This window comes from Alosa alosa, chromosome 20 (genome assembly GCF_017589495.1).
Source record: "Alosa alosa isolate M-15738 ecotype Scorff River chromosome 20, AALO_Geno_1.1, whole genome shotgun sequence".
In the NCBI taxonomy this organism is placed as follows: domain Eukaryota; kingdom Metazoa; phylum Chordata; class Actinopteri; order Clupeiformes; family Clupeidae; genus Alosa; species Alosa alosa.
This window is the reverse complement of record NC_063208.1, coordinates 21,071,223-21,080,554: the sequence shown is the minus strand read 5'-3', so window position 1 is coordinate 21,080,554 and position 9,332 is coordinate 21,071,223. Positions and strand designations below refer to the sequence as shown.

Sequence of the window (9,332 nt, the reverse complement as noted above, 5' to 3'; positions counted from 1 at the left end):
CGTGCCCTCCTTAGGTCCCGTGTTAGCTCACAGTGGGAACAGCTCACGGTGACAGGATGTCTGACAGAAAAAGCGTTCAACATGAAACTGAAAAGACACCATATGGATGTGTCATCCATTAAAGTAACCACCATTTCGCAAGGTGTGACTTTCTTGTCAACACAGGTGTAGGAACACATATTGATTGATTAGTAGTGATTGATAACAACTGTTTTAGTCACATGTGGCCAAGAGTAACTAAAGAGTAACGTAAATGAATTAGTAGTTGTTACTAATTTTGTGTATCCCATTCATCTCGATTTTGGTGGGAGACATTCTTGATTTATGATGTAGAAACAAAGCTAGCAAATGCATGAAACACATTTTTTTCTGAAATACAAATACTGACACTTATGTTCACATACACACAAAAAAAACATTATTAGCCTTAGGAGATGTCATAAAATTAAACTTCCACAAGGGTTCAATAATACCCAACTGATCATAATTATTATTTTATAATTGTTATATGTGTGTGTACGTAAATATGTGTGTGTATGTGTGTGCCATTTTAAGACCCCTTCCCTCCCCGGCTGTAATCTTGGCCCAGTGAAACAGTAAATTGGCTGACATATGGCCTGCCTGCTATTCTGAAAGGTGGCAGTGGGATGCAGTGAGACGGTGTGGCGTTTGGCTGTCGCGTGTGAGGCACGCCATGAGGAGGAGGGTGGAGAGGGGGGTGGGGGTGGGGGAGGGTGGAGCGGGAACAGCTCCTGAGCTCTCTCCCTGTGCTTGGCTAATTTCTCTAATTTGCAGACAGTCTGGGCCAGGCTCAGTGTCTCGGACTATGGGGCTAATATCAGCTAAGGGCTGGGACGCCCGTCTGACTCACTCACGGCCGCACCCCCCTCAGAGTGGAGAGTGTGTCAGATCGCGTGGCGCTCCAGTTGCACTTTTCCAGTGAGCGCTGACCTGCCCTGAGGGAGGGAGGGCGAAAGGGTGGGGGCTTCAGACGGTAATAGATTAGGTCCTGGGTCAGTGTTATGTGTAAAGCACCTGCTTATGACTAGTGTGCCAAATTGATGGGTCATGGTGCGAACCCTGAATGCTTTATATAATGTAATTCCACCAGAGAAAGAGAGACGTGAGCAAAGTCATGCCGTCACGCTGTCACCTTCATTATGTCATGCTGAAACTACAAACTCAGAAAAGCTCATGATGTTATTGTTAAATTGAAACTACTTTGCTATGTGGCAATAGGGAAAGCACTCAGCCTGCCTTTCTACTATATTGATGATAAATAGCCAGAAATAGAGCACAACTCTATAATTAATTGGCCTTTCTCTGACACTTGAGGATATCCTTGTATGTAGTAACACCGTAGTCCTGAAAGGTGCCTCAATGGCATCAGGAAAAAAGAAAGAAAGGCTAATTGTCTTCTCATCCCTGCTTCGAGGCTGTTCACTTTTTACACTCTGTTTCTCCATCTGTTGCCACAGCCGCTGAACACGACACAGTAGAATTGGAACCTTGCCAAATGTTGAAACTTATACAACCCTTACACACCAACACTGTGCAATTCTACTCAATAACTCTTAATAAAAAAATGTGATAGAGTATAATTATTACGATCGACAAACTACAGGAATTACATTAATGTTATAGTGGTATAAAATGTTTATAGAGTTATAATTAAATCTCAATGGAAAAAAATCTGTATGCTCTTATATGCCAACAGTAATCTCAACAATCAATGTGGTAGACTAAACATCTGCCACTTTCTACCTGACTGAGCACATTGCCTAATGTTGTTATTGGGGCCAAGTATCTATTCTTGGAGTACTCCAGCACTTTTGATGATTCACACAAGCTTACAACACAGACCACACAAAACTCTGCGCCATGTCTTGGAGGTGCAAACAGTATCGGAGGTCCATTGACAGCTGGGGAAAATTCACCTGGGTTATAATGTGATATTCACTGTTTTATCGCTGGGTTTTAGGATATGGGTTCTCATTTTCTCATTACATTGTGGCCTACAGCCAAGATCTATAGCAGGCTATAAATGTAAATTAAAACTACAGATTGACTGACGAGATTTGGTTGATTTGACCATCAGCTGACTTCGAAACAGGTACATTACTTTGGATAGGCAATAGCAATATTTCAGATGAGTGATTAACGTTTAAAAAATCTAAACTGGAGTAACTCAACAATCTGCACCTCCAATATGTTTAGTGTTCAAATAACTGGTTATAGTTACCATTATGATAGCCAAGGTGCCAAAAGTGAAAACATGTGGATAGCTATAAAAAACTGTCCTTTATATTATATATTATACAAATAAACATGATAAAATACTTTTATAACCCTTGTAACCCTAGCCTGTTCCTACTGTATGTGATCTTGGTGGCTATACAGCTTTTGTTTGCACCTCCAACAGCATGATGCACCTGCTACCACCTACTGTACAAAAGCCCACAAATGCCTGTATGTTTGTGTCAAAGAATACCTTAATATTACGGTCACCCACAATTTGTCATTTTAATAACATCCTTAGTCAAACCTTGTGGTTGAACTTTATTTATAATTTATTTATAACAGGTGTGGGTGAAATGGTTTGAGCACAATCAGGTTGATGAACAGCAGCGTTTCATGACATGTTTACTTTGTTGGTGGTCAAGCTGTGGCCGTGAGGTACAGTGCCAGAGTCTCATGACTGAAAACCACAAATGTCAAACGGATGACTCTGGGATTCCCATGAGGGATTTACAACAAATAAAAGACAAACAAAATACAGAATAAACATTCCCTCTTTAATTCTATTCTCTCCCTCTCTACATTTTCACTCTGTGGAAGTGTTTGTTATTTTGCACGCACCCCCTGTCTTCCTGTTTTCTTTCCATGGTCTTAGAGGTAAACAACAAACAGTTGATATCCCTTATGGATTCCTGGATAAAGAGGATTAATGCGTGTTCATTCATTGTTCATTCTCAGATGCTACTGTGAGGCTCTCCCGGTCAGTCAGAATTCCCTAGCAACAGTCCCACTCAAGGGGCATGGGGCTCACCGTTGAAAGGGATTGTAGGAAAACTGATAATGCGTCCTAGCAGCGTTCAGTCTGATGATTTTGTTTACCGTTACAAGGCAGGCTTATGGAGCTGGCAGATCTCTTTAAATTCTGATCATCCTCTAAAGGAAAACCTTAAATATGTTGGATTGCATTATTCATGCTCATCACTTAAGTGCCGTAGGAATGTCTTGTTTTGCATTTGATATGATTGTTCTGTAAGCCCTGTTGTATTTTTCCACACAATTTGCCTTGTTTTCGCCCTATCAATATGACCTCTGAATCAATTTGATTTATGTTGCAACTGTCATTTTACTGTTGCCAAGGCTACAAAGGAGTCCACCCTCCATTGTTTTGTACACCTGTCATCATTTTGTCTGATTAATTGCGCTGTAAAGACACATAATTGCTAGTAAGGATCATATAATGGATGACTGTAAACCACAAATTCACTTAATGAATGCATCATATGGTAACAGAACAAGAAGATGTTTGAGGGTTTGCTGTGGGCGTCTCTAGACGTCAGACCAGCAGAGGCTTTAAAGAAAGTTTTCGAGAAGTGAAACTGACGAGCCACTGGTGCTATCTGTTGTTGTGCTATCGAAACTAAATAAGCAGCAAAAGCTAAGATGATAGCCACGGACAAACAAATTAACACTATCAGTGATCCCTTGTTAAGGACCATGTCTTCCATCTGTTTGGGGATTTACATCATGTGTTTGGTATGGTGGGGGGTGAGAGAGATTGTTTTGTTATAACTTGCTCTCTTTCTCTTGGTGGGTTTATATTTTGGACAAATTTCATTTTCTTAGTCCCAGCAACTGTTCTCAAGGATGACAAATTCCCACTAGCCAATGAGCAAACCCAAACGTGATCAAAGCCTGCTATGATTGGTGGGTTCGGACGCCATGAGGATTTACAGGAAACATCTGGAAGAGGGGATAGAGAAGGATTTTGAATTGCTTTTCATCTCAATGGTCCCTAGAGAGCCAAACACACCTCGTTCATCAGTGTGGATTAAGCAACCAATTCCCACCACCAAAAATGGCCTTGAGACTCACAACAAGGCTGCATAAACGTCATAGGGTTTGATTGTTTTTCTTTTTCCAGGCTTTCTTTTTTGCATCTGGAAGCAGAAGATCAAAGCAAAATGCCCCCACTCAATGTATCCCTCCGTAGTGATGGAAACCATAGGCCTGGCTTTATCCCTAGCTAGCATATGGCCCGTGATGAAGAGTGGATCTGAAACATACTCATGGGAAGAAAACAACAACACAAACATCTCTGACTAAATCCTAAACTGTGTTTGTTCCGGGGCTTGTGGCCAAGTCACGTCTGAGCAAGGGTGACACGTGGTGTTTGCTGCAAAAAAAAGTCCCAAAAGTCCCACATCACATGAATGCTTACTACACTGTTGTTTACTTGAGTTTTTCTTACATATTGGACAGCTGATGATGACCATTGTGTTCAGAGATAAAGTTCACGGGACTTCAATGCTTTCCTTATGGAAGAACAAACAAAAAGGCATTTAAAAGTGAAATTTCTTATTGGCAATGTTGCAACACCAAAAAAGGTTGGTCAACACTTCTGTACAATGTGGTTGCATATGTCCAGTGGACAAAAATAAAAGCCTGCTAGGGTAGGGCGTGGGAGTGAGAGCTATTACACTTTCCTCACTGACACTCTGCTTTGCAGTGACGAGTCCACCATGTCAACGTGAGAAAAATACACAAAATTCACATCTCTGTCTACTGCGGGTACTCACAGGAAGGTACATACAGCTCATAACTGTATGTCTCTTCAGGTCTTTGATGCAATGCTAAGGCATGTCTACACACTCATGGTTAGAAAGCGTCTAGAAAACAAACTTCTGAACAAAAAATATAACAGCAGCGCAGTGCACAGAGAGCTGCAAAGAGTTCGATTTCTCTTAACCCAGAAGGGAGAACTATGCAGGCCACATACTTGGAATGACAAACCACTAACTCAAAACACTAGGCCTACTTCTTTATGATGAAAAGTCCCTTGCTCTGAGCATTGGCATACATGTGCACAAACCCACACATATTCAACAACAGCAAGCAGCAGTCTCACTGCTAGTCAACAACTGGTTGAAGGGAGACGAGCATTATTCACTTCACTTCTGCCCTTCCCAAGGCCTTGTGTCCACATGCAACAATAACAATCTCTTTGCTATCGAAATTGAGGTTTTCAGTCATGCATCATTCTCTTTGTCATCATCTTGTTGCTATAGCAGCAGTCTGTAACATGCAAACACACTCACAATTCCCTCATCTCGCTCAGTAATCAAATAAAGAGTATCATTGCATGATCAATATCCAGTTACACTTTTTTCAAGAAAGAGGAACAAAACTTGTGGCCCATGTTTTCAACATACTTGGTGAAGGTGAAAATAGGTAGCATGAGGTTAAGACATTCATGGGTACTCACAAAGAGTACAGTGCATACACAGTGTACACAGTAGCTGAAATACAGTTGCCTTCAAAAACAAACATGCTCTTTTGAAAGAATCATATTATATTTAAAGCAAGTATTATTGCACTAATTAAAGTGTTTCAGTTCCACCATCGCTTCTCCTGACCCACTATTGCTAGGATTGTAATCTACAAGTCTTGTACGTTTTCCATGAAAGTTTCTGCAAACCAATATAAATATATAAATGTCACCCTGAAACTATAGAGTGTGATTGGCTCATTTCCTTTCAGAGTGCGGTGGCTAATGAACAGTGACTAATCTGAAGAAAAGTGATAAGTATAGCAAACATGCTAGCCATGCACTGAACGTGTGACATGCAATCAACAGGATGTTTCCACTAAAGATCTGCGACATTATATTGTGTGTGTATCACAGGCATGCATGTGTGTTTATTTTTAAAGTGTGTGTATGGGGGAAGAATTGTGTGTGCATGGGTGGGTTGGTTGTGTGTGTGTGTGTGGTTGGGGGTCCTTTATGGATGTGAGAGCAGGTGGGTTCAGACAGACAGTTAGTTAGCTACAAAACATCCCCCACCCCAGACCACCCGCCAAAGATTTGAGGACAGATCCGTCTGTCAGACAGGCAGGATTTCACCCCAAATCCAGCGGATCAATAAACATGTCTGCTAATTAAGTAAGGGGGGGGGGGGTTAAGATGAACAGAGAGAGGGGAGGTGGAGGGAGAGCGGGTCAGACAGCGGAGAATGAGGTGTGTGTGTAAATAGAATCGTGTCCCTGTTGCTGAATCAGAGATGTCTAGACAGAACAAACCCACAGACACGCCTAGAGTGCAGGGCAGGTGAAGTTGACCTGATCCCCTGCTCTGCTCTGCTGTGCTGTGCTGTGCTAGAAAACAATCTTCTCTCTCCGTTTCTGAAATAGAAAAAAATGTATATATACAAAGAACATGATGCATAACTATATTTTAAACAAGATTAAATATGCTTAATATATAAGCAATATATATACAGTATCTATATATGTACGTAGGTCCTTGATATCTCACTGATTCTATTTCCTCTCTACCCTGTTGCCTGTCATCCTTTACTGGAAAGCTACTCTCTCTTCCCTCTTTACTTGTTCCACCACTCTCCTGACGTGTGGCCGTGTTTCTCTGACCTCAATTCTTCTTGTCTTCTCCACTCCTCCTGACACACTCTCCTCAACCTTTCCTCCTCCCTCTCTCTCTGTCACTGCCCTGACCTAATTCCCCTGGCTTAATCCGTTTCTTCACTGCTTTCGGACCATAATCAACCCCCCTAATTGACTAAATCCCCCTCTTCTTCAATGGCGTACGACTTGCGCAGTCGATTCAAAACAACCCACCACACATACACCCCCCCCAAGCCCCCCAATACTAAAATCAATACTCAAGAAAAACAGAAGTCTACCCTAGACTCACAACACTATAGCTAGAATAAAACGTGTGTGTGTGTGTGTGTGTGTGTGTGTGTGTGTGTGTGTGTGTGTGTGTGTGTGTGTGTGTTGCATAAAACTCCATAGTGAATTGAAAAACAAAGATATATGAGTCATATAAAAGGAGAGTGATGTTATTGTATTGTACAATGTAGTGTATTGTAGGGGGGTGTTGTATTGTAGCTGTCCTTGTCACTAGGTGAAACCATCCTCTTGTAAATATAAATGAAGCGTGTAATTTTCCATTTGTGACAGGGTGTGCATAGGAAAGATGATTAATCATTAGTACAACTAAAGGAAAAGTACTCATAGAAAGGTGAAAAGGCAAAAAAATATTCCTCATGCTTACGTAACACTGGCACAATTTTATAATTTATTGTTCCTACGGACATACAATTTATAACATAATTTGGTATACTTAACAACTTTAGTATAGGACTACTTAATAATAATAACAACATTTGAGAATATTAGTGGATATCTGACTTATTTCTTACTGAAATACGCTGGGCTATCTAATTCAGTCTCTTCAGTTGATGATAAAAGTCAAGTCAAGTCACTTTTATTTATATAGCGCTTATAATATGCACAGAGGGCAACCCAAAGAGCTCACACAAGACACTGACACACAAAACAAAAGATGCGGGATGGAGCGGCGTAGTCCCTAGCGTACCCATGCGTGACACCCAAGACATAAACAATTTCACAAATAATAAAATAAAATAAAATAAACTAATTAAAATAATAAAAGTAGTTACCACTTGTCGTTTGTACAGTATGTGTATGTTCACTTGTGTTGGCTGTATGTGTGTTAGTGTGCCTGTGTGTGTGTGTGTGTGTGTGTGTGTGTGTGTGTGTGTGTGTGTGTGTGTGCAAATGTGTGCTTTGTGTGACTGGCACAGATTGCTTGAGTGTTTTCCCTCAGCCGGTGGCTTCAGTGGCGTCTCGTGCCGTTGTTTGTACACGACATGCTCTCTCTTTCTGGACCAGCCCATACAGCGACAGTCCAGTCCCGCCACGTCTGTAAGCTCATTGGCTAATCCTGTCTCCAGCTGGCTGGCTACCTGTGACTCTGGCCTATTGACCCATCTGCATAGCATGGTGAGGGAAGAACAATATGAGCTGGGAGACATGTACACACACACACAGACACACGCACACTCATACATACATACACACACAGACAGAGAGACACAGACACATTCGTAACACAGGGCCCTGGTTCTTTTGTAATCAATCAGACATAGACCTGCTTGAGATTGTTGACCTGCTGTGAACTGGGCCGGGCGTTGTGGTGGTGTGCTTCAGAGGCACTGGTGTATTTATCTTTGTCGCTCTCATCCCTCTTTAATTAGAGAATGGCAAATTAGCCTGTCTTGCTTTCCTGCCCCCTCTGGGGCTCCAGTCGTTTTTCACAGCTTTATGTGGATTAGACAGATTAAATGTCTGAAACTTAAACCCTATTTTTTGTTCTTTTCTCTTCCCTCTCTGCCTGTCTCAATCTCGTCCATCTCTGTCTTTCTCTTTCTGTCTCATGTCTGTCTGCTGCGCTCTCTCTTTCTCTCTCTCTATCTCTATGTTTCTACCACATTGTCTTTCAAGAAGGAAATCAACATAATGTTAATTTAAAACAATTATAGATATTTTTATTTAATTTTAAATTAAAATTATGTAGATTTTTTTCTCCCCTATATGGTAGATTATATAGCCTACTGTAGGCACATTATCCACAGGCCATATTATACACAGTGTGGGTTAGAAGTGATGGCTTGCCTAAACAGCTACCTTAATACCTAATAAATGCAAGCTTGTTGATATATCAGATATATTTGTTATTGCTACATCAAAAGGCTACATGGCAATACTACAAATGTAGTGCAGAACTAGTAGACAGCCCTACAGTGCTTTACCACAGTACAGGCAGGAGGACTATTATAAATAATCTGTATTGATTTATACATCAGACACTATTTAATATGGTGGCTTACGGGAAGGAGTGTAGAGTGATAAGGTGTCAGCGTGCAGGTGTTTCAGTGTGTGTGTGTGTGTGTGTGTGTGTGTGTTATCATCTGCCCTGGGGAGACAGGCCATGTGTCTCAATGAACACCTGTTCCACCTGCATAATATAATACCTGCGGGGCCGATTGGAGAGCTAAACGAAACAGTCAGAGAAAAATACAGCAGAAAACAAAAGACTGTTTAGTAAAAAATATGTAGGCTATATAGTCAAGAAAGTGTGTGTGTGTGTGTGTGTGTGTGTGTGTGTGAGAGAGAGAGAGAGAGAGAGAGAGAGAGAGAGAGAGAGAGAGAGAGAGAGAGAGAGAGAGAGAGAGAGAGAGAATATGATGAATTGTGTGAAACAAGTTCAAAGA

General features: G+C 41.3%; 1 protein-coding gene across 1 annotated transcript in view; it reads left to right on the top strand.

Moving 5' to 3' along the window:
- The window catches only part of LOC125285286 (prolyl endopeptidase-like), a 77,238-nt gene that overhangs the window by 45,333 nt on the left and 22,573 nt on the right, over positions 1 to 9,332 (top strand). The window lies entirely within an intron of this gene.